Consider the following 13,106-nt stretch of genomic DNA (forward strand, 5'->3'; position numbering starts at 1 on the left):
CCTGCTTTCCAAAGGCAGTCACAGTCTCCAATCTGATTTTGGAATTTCCCTAATTCAACAATTTAGAACAAAGGCTCTTTGGGCATTAGAAAACTTCTTTTCCTGTTTGCCCTGCCTCTAGTGTGTGTACATATGTGTGGTGTGTAAATTAGGCAGTTCAAGAAGATAGGGAAGCAGAAATGAGTGAACAGCTTGATTGTTTCACTGAAGAACTGAGAATATTTTTCACAGTTTAAATTTGCCCTAGACCATGTTCTCACTAATGTGGTTGTAAATGGCATGCTGCTTTTAATGAGAATTGGATAAAATTTAAGAATTGAAAGGGACCTTAGAGATCATCTCATTTTACAGGGAAAGGAACTGAGACCAAAAGAATATAAGGGACTTGCTTAATACTATAGACCTAGTCATGGAAAAGCCAGTACTGGAATGAAACTCAAGTCTTGTGATTCTCAAGCCAATGCTTTTTCCATTCTACCACTCTGCTTGTTGACTATAAATAAATGGTGTCTTACACGGCAAGCCAGTCCAGAGAATTGCAGGGAGAATTTGCTCAGAATGTCACGTTTGCCCGGCAGAAAGCCCGAAAACCTAATTAGTGTCACATAGAGATGAAAGCGCAGCAATCAAGCTTGCGATCTCTCAACAATTAATCATCCACCTATGATGGGTCACTGGTCTCATTTTTCAATTTCTTTTTCTAATATCCCTTACAGAGCTGAAGTGGCTTGTAGAGCAAACAAAATGCTGGAGTTAGAGAAAATCTTTGCTAAATACAACTGCCTGGACTCTAGAGGATAAACAGTTTCCTATCTCACCCAAGAAACCATAAAGTGTATTAGCCCATAGGATGCTTACACAAACTTAGGCAAACAGGATCCATCACGGTTTTTGACAAAAGGTTATAAGAATATTCTTTCAGGGTAACTGCTATTTCACTGACATAAAGCTAATTATTCACTCAAGAAAGACATATCAAATATCTGCTTTTGAATTTTAATGTTGGAGAAGGTCATGAATTTATTACTACTGCAAAGCCATAGAAAATATGAATCATCAACCTGTTTGATGTAGTTATTGTGGTGAGGACCACTAGTATTAGCAATTAAAACAGGAAGTGGTAGCCCTGAAATTGGTCTGGACAAGGATTGAGAAGTCTGCCAGTGGATAGCCACAACTTCTCATATTTCAACACTAAACTATCCCCCCAAATACTCCATGATGTCACATGGTATATCATCAGTTGTTGGAAGCTCCCAGATATCACAATTGTCCTTAATCTTAGTGCCTTCCATCTGAGCTTATCTCTAATTTACTCTCTATATATCTTTTTTTTTAAATAACTTTTTATTGACAGAACCCATGCCAGGGTAATTTTTTACATTATCCCTTGCACTCACTTCTGTTCCTATTTTTCCCTTCCCTCCCTCCACCCCCTCTCCGAGATGGCAAGCAGTCCTATACATGTTAAATAGGTTACAGTATATCCTAGATACAATATATGTGTGCAGAACTGAACAGTTCTCTTGTTGCACAGGGAGAATTGGATTCAGAAGGTAGAAATAACCCGGGAAGAAAAACAAAAATGCACCTCTCTATATATCTTGAACTTGTTTGTATGTTGTCCCTTCTAGAAGCCTTCTAGCAGAACCTTCTAGAGCACCTAGAAAATGCAGATCTTTTTGTCATTCTTTGCATCCCTAGTTCTTAACATGCCATATGGAACATAATAGGTGTTTAATAAATACTTGCTTATTTGACTTTACACCTCCAGGAATGGTTGTTGTTGCTTTTGTTGTTTGTCCTTTGTTCTTTAAAAAGATCATTGCAAAAGGGAGGTGATGTCATGACATACAAGTAAATTGGATTTAAGGGAGGGAGGGCTGTGCAAGATCCCCTGCCTCACTTTCTCCTCTAGGTCATTGGGGTCCAATTGCAGTCAGAACAACTGGATTTAACCCTGGATGCACTGGAAGACCCTGAACTTTTTAAGCTAGGTACTTTAAGTATAAATGGTATTAGAAGACAAAAGAAAGTCACAACTAAGTGAAAGCATGGCTAACAGGTCTTTCACAGATTAGCAACTAAAAGAGTATGGTTGGTATTGTTTCTTATCATACATCCAAAGGCAACTTTCAAGAATAGGCAACAAGAATAGGTAATGAGATATGGTATTTAAAAAAAAAACAAATATGATATAATTCATCAAATTTGGCTCAAAATGACCAAAGAACTTGTGGTATGATAAAGGAGGTTTCTATCTTTAGAGGTAGAAGATGTAGGATTTAATTCTATTTTTTAATACCTGTGTTACCTCTGAAAAATCATCGAAATCTCTTGCTTTAATTTCCCCATCTGCAAAATGAGGAGATTGGACTAGATAACATCTAAAATCCCTACCAAGTTTAAGTGTATGATGTTTAAACTTTTTTATTGATTCTAAAATCAAATCTTCATTCAAAGGATGAATATTTGCTCCTACTAAGGATATATTTTTTAAAAATATGGCTGAAGGTATTTTGGAGGCAATTTCCAAAGGGGAATTTCAACAGTTTTGACAAATGGTACCCTCACTGAAATCAGTGGGAAGCTTTCTAACATAGGAGTATTTAAAAAAAAATACATGGTCAGTTAAGTTTTGCTTTTTAAAATAACCTCATAGCTTTCTTTTCTCATAACTTCATACCTGAAAAGTTACAAGACGATATCAGATAAGGAGAGCTGTTTCTGGGGGAGGGGACAATCCTTCTAAACCTAGAAGGCTTAAAGGAAGGCATTGGACTGAGGTCAGAAAGTCTAGGGAATAAGAGCTCTAAGTTGAGGAGGTTGGAGTTGACAAAAAAAAAAAAATGTCACTATTTTATCCTGTTCTAAATAGACCACACATAAATATAGAATTTAAAATCATTGTTATTCTTGTTTTTATTTTTGACCTGCTAAGTGGGTGGGGCTAGAACAGATAGCTGTATAGTCAGTAATGAAGAAGGGTGCTAAATTATAATTTTTCAACTATTTAGAAACATTAATTTAGTCCCTGGAAATTTAAATATAAGATTCTTCTTCATTGACATGAGTAGACAAAACTACTGGAGGGACTTAATCATAACATTCTTAGTATAAATAAAATGGAAAGATGGAAATTATAGTCAAATGGAAAATTGCCTCACAGCTCTTTGGAGAGGCAAATAGAGGAGTAGGTTTTATCATATATCCAAAGACAACAAGAAATATCATTTCACAGGACACTTGGACATCTTGTAGTTCAGTGCTCTTGAGAAGAATTTGCAACAAGACCACCTTGAAGTTAATTGCAGCTTCTATGCCAGCATCTGTTGCATTGGATCAGAAAGCAGAAAAATTCTATGAAGACTCTTCAAATTAAATCAGTATATACTTGATAACTCCATAACTTATATGCAATGTTGGGCATAGGGGAAACTATTAAAAAAAATTAGAACAGATGATTTTGAAGTAAGAAATTAAAGAGAATATAAGATTTTGTGCTACATATAAATATTATAGCTATATATGTGTATGTATGTGCATATACATGCATATACATATATATGAAAAATGAACACTTTCTTTGAAAATAAATATGAAAGAGTTGGACTTTGTGGGCACCCAAAAAACATCATAGCAATGACTTTGCTTACAGTTTATCAGAAAAGACAAAACTGATTGCCTATGTGGGAAAAATTTCTAAATCATCTGTCTGTATGTAGTCAATCTACTGACTTGTTAGGATAAATATTAAAACAAATACCAAATTAAAAGTGAGAAAATATGGTTTATAATTATGATAATTCTAATATGATCTAGGCAAGCTACTTGTTGATGTCAAAAAATGAGAGATTGGCATAAGAATAAATGTTGACACAAACTATCACCATTTCTTAAGAAGTTTTAAGTGGGTGTATATGAAAAAATAACTGAGAATGGCATCATCCAGGAAAAAAATTAACCCCAGTAGCCAAATGAAATAATATGGCAGCTAAGGACAGACAAGAAAGGCATTTGTAAAAGTTTACAGAAGAAAGGAGAGGATTATGAGTACTATCACTTTATAAGTCATTGAGAAGCAGTGAAGAAAATAAGTTTAGATAAAACTTGTCAAGAAGCACAATGAAACCATATTATTCTTTTTTTGTTGTTGTTTTTGTTTTTTTATTTAATAGCCTTTTATTTACAGGTTATATGCATGGGTAACTTTACAGCATTAACAATTGCCAAACCTCTTGTTCCAATTTTTCACCTCTTAACCCCTACCCCCTCCCCTAGATGGCAGGATGACCAGTAGATGTTAAATATATTAAAGTATAAATTAGATACACAATAAGTATACATGACCAAACCGTTATTTTGCTGTACAAAAAGAATCAGACTCTGAAATATTGTACAATTAGCTTGTGAAGGAAATCAAAAATGCAGGTGTGCATAAATATAGGGATTGGGAATTCAATGTAATGTTTTTTAGTCATCTCCCAGAGTTCTTTCTCTGGGCATAGCTGGTTCAATTCATTATTGCTCCATTGGAAATGATTTGGAAACCATATTATTCTGAGATTATTTAGGGATGACTCTGGAAGAAGGACAGTAAACAACAGAAGTTAAAAAGATCTGTAAAAATTTCTATGGAATACTGATTTCTTCGCAAATGACAGTGCAATAGTCACATCTGGACTCTTATAGTTCTCAAATTGATACATGATGGATTAGAAATAACTTGAAATATAATACAAATTTATTGTGCTATAAGAAGTTATTGGAAAGACTTAAATGAACTGATGCAAACTGAAATAAACAGAACCAGGAGAACATTGTACACAGTAACAGTTACATTGTGTGATGACCTTAACTATTTTCAGCAATACAGTTCTGAAGAACTCATGATGAAAAAATGCTGCCCACATCAAGAAAAAGAACTTATGGACTTTTAAGGCAACTGAAACATACTATTTTTACTTTCTTTATTGTGTGTGTGTGTGTGTGCGCACACACACACACAAATGCGTTTTTCCTTTTGGTCTGTTTCTTTATTACATGACTAATATGGAATTATGTTTTACATGATCCAACATACATAACCTACATTGAATTGCTTACCATTTTAGGTTTAGGAGACAAACATTTAGGTTTGTCTCCGTACCAAAGGGAGACAAATTTGGGAATCAGTATTTTACAAAAATCAATGTTAGAAGTTGTCATTACATATAAATGGAAAAATATTATTAAAAAAGAAATGTCTTTTAAAAACAGATGGGAAGAATAGAGAAAGTTTGAGCATACTGTAGCTGATACTATATAATAGGGCACTGTAAGTGAAAAAATGTTTAGAGTTTTAAATAATTCATAATTCCTATTTTCCAATTTCTAGAAAATATTTTTGAGAATAATCTAGAAAATATTTTTGAGAATAATAAGCCATAGTGAGAGTTTCTGGTAAGGATTTTAAACATAAAAAGGAAGACTCATAAACCACGTTCTAAATTAGATTATAACACACAATTGATAGATGTGAAAAATATGAAAATACACTATGCTTGTTGTTTGACTACAAAAAAGCATATAATTTTTAATAAATAATAAATAATTATGATTTTGAATGTGAGTGTGATAAACTCATCCATGAAACAGAAGAGTATAATAGAATGAATGAGAAAACAGGATCAATAATTTTTTGTTTGTACTTTTTTTTTTTTTGGCTGAGCCAATTGGGGTTAAGTGACTTGCCCCAGGTCACACAGCTAGAACGTGTTAAGTGTCTGAGCCCAGACAAAAAGTATATTTCCAATGCATATATCAAAATTATGCAAGATTCCTTGAAAGCTACAATTTCAGAGATAAATTTACTTGATGATTATTAATATCAAGTGAGGCATAAAACAAAGGATGTAATACTACTTAAAGATATTTAGCAATGCTGTAAAACATTTCTAGTTTAAAGTCCAAATTGAATAACCATTTCCAATTGATAAGTAAAGTCCACAGACAAATGTTGTCTATTGTGCTAATGGCTTCAGGTTTTGGAACACTGCAGAATCATCTAAAAGAGATCCATAATCACTCTTAGCTTAACTATAGAGTCTAAGTATAGATATAGGAAAATCAAATGGTTGAGGAATACTTATTGTGCAGACAATGATATATAGTTGGATGAACAGCACATATATAACAGCACAGGTCAGTTTTTGTAAAGATGCCATGCATAATTATATATCTATATCTGGCTATCTATCTATTTATGTGCATATGTATGTGTCCATTTAGTAATCATCAGAGCATGATCATTTTTTTTTTTTTTTTGCTCTTCTAAAATTCTATTAAGGTCTTTAACTTCTTTCTTCTTTACCTTTTTGTTAGATTTTGTTAGATTTGTTAGATGTACCTAAGAGAGGTACATCAAAGTTCACAATTATTATAGGGTGGTATTTTTTTTCTGTCTCTTCCTTTTAAGTACATCTGCCATTCAGTGTATAACATTAAATTATTTCATCATCTATGGTACATTTAAGCATAATTTAGTCTCCCTAGTAATCTCTTTTAATTCTATTTAACTTTACCATGGGTAGCTAATTGGTGCAGTGGATAGAGTGCTGTGCCTAAAATTAGGTAGATTTATTTTCCTGAATTCAAATCTAGCTTCAGAAATCTACTAGCTGTGTGACCCTGAGCAAGTCATTTAACCCTATTTCCTTCAGTTTCTTCATATGTAAATAAGCTAAAAAAGTAAATAACAAATCACTCTAGCATCTAGCACATTTAGCACTCTAGCCAAGAAAATTTTACATTGGGACACAAAAAATCAGAAATGACTGAATGACTAAACAACAGACCTTACTGTTGCCCTGCTTAAGATTCTGATTGCTACTCCTGTCTTTTTAAAATTTTTGTTCAACTAAAAATAATACAGTCTACTCCATCTCCTCATTTTCATTTTGTGTGAATTTGGAAGGATCCATTTAAAAAATATATAAGTATGAACAGGGGCAAATAGGTGGTGCAGTGGATAGAGCACCAGCCCTGAAGTCAGGAGGATCTGAGTTCAAATCTGACCTCAGACACTTAACACTTTCTAGCTGTGTGACCCAGGGTAAGTCACTTAACCCCAATTGGCTCAGCCAAAAAGAAAAAAAGTACAAACAAAAAATTATTGATCCTATTTTCTCATTCATTCTATTATCTTCTTCTGTTTCATGGATGAGTTTATCACACACATTCAAAATTATAATTATTGTTTATATTTTTCTACCATTATATTTATACTCTTTGTTCATTTTTCTTTCTTTCCTCTGGGAGTCTCTGTGCAAAAAAGAAGAGACTAGTAAAAGATAAGAAATGTGGCTAATACTAGTGATCAGTAACTGAAGAAATTTGCTTCCATTCCTTTCTTTCCCATATCTAAACTCTGATCCCTCATTCTTGTATTTTCTTTTCTCTGAATTACTCCCTTTATGAATTATCTTCCAGAGGTGAAGTTTGTCTTTTTTGTGTCTATTCCCTCTTTTAACTCTATCTTCCCTCTTCCTTTCCCTATGCTTAACTTGTTTCTTTATTGGGTTTAATGAATTACTACACCAAATTCATTGTGTATATAAGTCTGAAAGGGTATTCAATTCTCCTTTGACCTATTCTGGTAAGAATGATACCTCCTCACTATTTCCTAGTACAACCTTAATAAATGTTCTATGTATGTATGTATCTAATCTATCTTGAATATTAATATAGTAATCTTTTTCACATCCCAATTAGGAGGTATAATAAGTTGGGTCTTGTTCTTGTTCTTGTTCTTTTTGTTCTTCTTGTTCTTCTACCTTCTTCTTTTTAGTGTATTCCTTTTTCTCCTTCTCTTTATTTTTACCTCTATTAAGATCAACAAAACAAAACAAAACTATGAGGCCTATAATATTTCTTTTGTCTTTTGTCCTATAATATTTTTATAGTGTTTGAAAAATGCAATATTAACCAACCCCAGTTGAGTTATGTCAAGGCCAGATGTTATTTTCTCCCAAGCTCTTGAATTTTCTCCCAGGCTCTTGAATGAGGTGATCAGGGCTTGTTTGTTCCTGATCTTAACTTTCTGAACTTTTACTTTTGGCTTCTACTTCCCTTGAAGTGTCTGGATTAAGAATATTGGCAGCCTTTAGGATCTTCTCCTTGTCTTCCTTACAGAGCTCTGTGGTTGACTTTTCCAAGCTGCAGGCTTCCTTCCATCTTTTTGGGGGGTTTATTTGGTTCTGCTATTACTCAGGTTTCCATCCTCCCCACAGTTTTCCTGGTTTTGCTGCCACTTTAGGTTTCTAAGCTCCCTATTTGAACTCATGTTGACATTCCTAGAGGGATGCCTCTTTCATCACTCATAGCTTCTGGCTGTATTTTTGGATAATTCTAGACTGTATGAGGGAGTCTACTGATGGTTCTCTTGAGATTTATTAATATTACTTGATCTGGTACCCTTTAAAGATTATTTTTAGAGTATATGTGAGAGAGCTAGGCTTCTCTATAATCTATCATGCCATCATCATAATTGGAATATCTATCTTTGATAGATGTTTGAGATGAACAATAATTTAGGATAAGAATTGAATAGGTAGAGGAAAACAGGCAAGATTGCCTTTGGAAAAGTATGTAGTATTTTTAATGAATTCCATCTTCTCCCTGAAACAAAGACCCACCTTTTCAACATCAACATTCTTCTAATAATGCTATATGGCTAGAAGTTATAAAAGACCAAAATTATACTTGTGGAAATGAGAGGCATATGTTGGGTGTGGGTAGATTGTAATATATTACCAAAGAAAAATTATAGAAAAGAAATTGTAAACAATATCATCAGAGATATGTACTAATTAGAAAAGGGGAAGGATGATTGTTCAACAGAAACAAAGAATGAGTGTAGCTCAATAAAACAAACATTTATTAAGTACTTAATGTGTGCTAATCATTCTGCTAAGCATTGGGGATGCAAAGAAATATTCTGACTGGACCACCTACAAAAAATCTAAGAGCAGATACAGACAAGAGCTGCCCAGAATGGAAAAAATGGCCGATTTGTGAATTGCACCAATGATTAAGTACCTACATTGAAGAAACCAGACTTTCTTTAAAAGTACTGAGAAAGTCTCAGCCCTTGATCGTCCCAATGGATTTTAACAATGTATATAACACATAAAGAGAAGTCTATCATCTCCTTTGTATCATGTTCAGCAGCTATTCCCCACTTTCCTACTTAGAACATGTTTTTTTTTTTTTTTTTTGATTACTGATAACAGTGTATCCAATATGATACTTCTCCATGTAAGTCATTTTCTCCTATCAATTTTTAATCAGTACTAGGAAAATGGCTGAATTTAAAATGTTCCATGTTAATTTCCATTGCTTTTTGATGGCATAATTTCCAGATGATCTTCATCAAGGAAGAACAAAGCTAAAAGAAATTCAGGAGTTTTGTTAGGTTCTGTAAAGATGGTGGCTGAAGGAAACAAAGAGAAGTATCATATTGGATACAAATGAATAGGTAGTGTTTGAGCAGATTATGGAAGACCATAGTATCCAAGCAGAAGAATTTGTACTGATGTAATTGATAATAAGGAATCACTGTAGTTTCTTGAGAAGAAGATTTTACTTTAGTCCTTGATTGCTTTTTATTAATTTCATAAATTGATACATAAAAAATTTTCAGAGTCAGTGTGACATGGTAGAAGGAGCACTGAATTAGCAATCAGAAGACTTGGATGCTGGTCTGTTATTTACCAGTTGTGCGACATGGGCAAGTGACTTCAACTCTCTAAACACCAGTTCTCTCATCTGAAAAAGAGAAAAGTTGAACAAGATGAGAGGGGATAAAATGAATTTATTATTCAGATTCTTCCTAGCTCTAAATTTGATTAATCTCTGTTTTGACCAGCTCTGTAATGTAATGTAGAGAGCCAGGGTTGAGAAATTCACTCTACTAATGTAGGTGAACATCATATGTACAATTTAGAATCTTAGAGAACTACTGTGAGATTTAATGACAAGCCCAAAGTCACATTGTCAATGTGTCTGAAAGGAGTCTTGCTCTCTTATCTTCTGGATTTGCAAGGCCAGGTTTTTATCTATTATACCATATTGTTTCTCATAGATGAGGAACAAGTTCAAAGTGAATTTTTCTTTGATTAAAAAGACTTAATTTTTTCCTGATTGTAAGACCAAATCTAGTTTTAACACTTTTTGTTAACCTCTTAAATTATAATTAGGAGCTCAAAGGTAGGAGAAGTTTGATCTTAAACTTCAGAGTTTCTGGTTCCTTAATGTAAAGCAGAGATGTCAGATATCCTGCCTGTGGGTCCATGCAGCTCACAACACTCCCTGACACAGATTAAATAACAACTGAGAAATACTTGATAATATAAATAAAAATATGATAAAATGTAGATAATATTAACGTGTAATTTTCTAAAACAATATATAGCCTCAAGGATGCTGATGTATGGTTTAGTGCATATTTAGTTGAGTTTGACATCACTGATATAAAGGATCCCTCAGTTCTGAGAGATGCTAATATAGATCATGACAGGAAAGGTCATTTAGAAGACTTTAAAATCCCTTCTTGTCCTACATAGCTCCTGATAAAGTTTTTTGATTGTCTGGTTAGGCAATGAACAAATACAAAAAATACAATGAATGTCAAAGTTGAATAAGCAAAAAGGAATGTGTGTTCCATCTGGTGTTCTATCACTGAAATGACCAGTATTTGTCCTGTACATGCTCAATTTATCTGGATTTTATTAATGTAAAAATTGAAATGATTACCATTTTAAAAAATCCAGCTCAGGCCAAAAATAAAATTAGCTTTAAAAGATTCACCTTCATTTCCAGTTATTAAATGAATGCGTAAAATGTTCATAAATATAAAGGACCTTGAAATTGTAATCTACCAATTGCCATGATAATGAATTAGCTTTTTTTTAAAAACCATAAAATTTCTCATTATAGTCCTTGTGCTGACATTTCCGAAGCATTACTTTTCTCTATTTCTTTGACTTTTTTCTTTCTTTCTTTCTTTTTTTTTTTTTTTTTTTTTTTTTTTTTTTTTTTTTTTTTTTTTTTTTTTTTGTCTGAAACTTTAATACTGTCTGGGAGGCATCACTGAGAGATTATTTCCTTGGTAGATCAGATATTGATTCAATGGGGAAAAAAAGATTGATCTATAATCATAGGAATCAAAGCTGACAAGGACCTTAAAGATCATCTGCTCAACCTTCTCATTTTGCAGATGAAAAGACTGAGGTCTAATGAGATTAAATAATTTGTCCAAGGTCATAAACATATTAAAAGTAGAGCTAAGATTCAAATTTAATTCTTTTGATGTAAAATCCCATAAAATTTAAAAGTTGAAAGGGATCTCAGGGCCATCTAATCCAACCCTTACCTAAAAAAGAATACTCTTAAGAACAACTCCCACAAAGTCATAATGCTTCCACTTGATAGTCTCCAGAGAGAGACTTCCCTGCTTTCAAGGGTGATTTATTATATTTTTTGCTTAATTCTAATAATGAGGACATTTTTTCCCCTTAAATCAAATGGAAATTTACCTTCCTCACATTGCTCCTATTTCTGCCCTCCAGGGCTAATCAGAATAAGTCTAAACTTTCTTCCCCAGGATAATCCTTTATATATCTGAAGATAGTTATCATATCATCCAGGAATGTTATTTTCTCTAAGTCAAAGACTCCAAAGCTCCTTCAGCTGATCCTTTTGTGAAATATTTTCAAGGCCTATCACCTACACAGTTATTCTCCTTTGGATCGTGTTCAACTTATTGGTAACATTTCTCAAATGTAGTTCCAAGAATTGAACGCAATATTTCTTAGAGGGAATAGAAATAAGCCAGGATAGACAAGAGTGGAATCATTGCCTCCTTATTTCTAGAAGCAATACCTCTCTTGGGTGAGGGAGAGGAAGGGAGAGGAAAAGCATGAGTATCCATAATGTGCTAGGAACTGTGCTAAGTATTTTTAAAAATATTACCTCATTTGATGTTCATGACAACTCATAGGTAGGTTCTATGATTATTTCAATTTTATAGTTGAAAAAATTAAGGCAAATAGAAAGTAAGTAACTTTCTTAGGGATATAAAGTTAGTGAGTGTCTGAGGCCCAGATTTGAATTTCAGACCTGGTGCTTTCTGTAGTGGGACAGTGTAGTACCTCTTAATATGGTTTAAGGTTGAATTAGCTTTATAGGCTACCATATCATACCCTCTGTCTCATAATGTTTTAGTAGTCTACTAAAACTCCTAGATCATTCTCAGAAAATTTATTTATAAAATATGATATTGTGAAATGCAAATACAAATAAATATTTAAAATATATAAAAATCTTGAGTATGCATATATGTGTATATATATACATATATGAATATAAATAGGTGTGTACATATACATATATGGATATATATGTACTCACATACATATACATATTTCCAAGTTCAGTGTTCTTATGAGAAGGTCTGGATCTTATATAGCTATGTCCTTATTAGTACAAACAAGGAATGTCATAAAGCCATTGCAAGTTTTCAAATTAATAATATTCAAGATATAATTATGTAAACTATGGCAAATGGTTCTATCCCTATGGAAATATGCAAGGTGAATTTGAATAATATGGTCACATCATGAGATTCATTATTCTCACTAATTAGGACCTAGCTCTATGTCACAAAGACATAATATCCTTACAAGAATGTCTTAGAAAATTTCACTACCATATCCACTAGGTTGAGGGAGGGATTTCTCTTATAAAAATGTGAGCCTTGAAGCTCTAAGATGTTCATTTTATCTCAGAGTTCTTCTGAAGACACAGGAAATCTAGAACAACTGAAACAAAGAAAACTCTTCATCATATATAGGTATTTCACTGATGGCTATTGACTGAGCAGTCAGTAGCTCCGCTTTGCTTTGCTTTGCCATTACTAGCCTCTAGCCTACATTAGTACTGACAGATCAATTAAAATCTCTCTTGCTCATCTTTAGAGGAAATAGATTCCTCTCATTGGCATTCATGTAAAGGCTGGATGACCACAGGCTGAGCATGTTATAGGGATTCTTTTTCAGGCATTGGTT

At 33.2% G+C, this 13,106-nt stretch overlaps 1 long non-coding RNA gene across 2 annotated transcripts in view; it reads right to left on the reverse strand.

The window, feature by feature from the left end:
* Nucleotides 1–9,612: 9,612 nt before the first annotated feature.
* LOC116421062 overlaps nt 9,613–13,106 on the reverse strand; it is a 36,168-nt gene continuing 32,674 nt past the window's right edge. For both annotated transcript variants that reach the window (XR_004231382.1, XR_004231381.1), the window contains one exon: nt 9,613–9,807. This is a non-coding gene — a long non-coding RNA (uncharacterized LOC116421062). The remainder of the gene's footprint in view (nt 9,808–13,106) is intronic.

This window comes from Sarcophilus harrisii, chromosome 1 (assembly GCF_902635505.1).
Source record: "Sarcophilus harrisii chromosome 1, mSarHar1.11, whole genome shotgun sequence".
NCBI classification, from domain to species: Eukaryota; Metazoa; Chordata; class Mammalia; order Dasyuromorphia; family Dasyuridae; genus Sarcophilus; species Sarcophilus harrisii.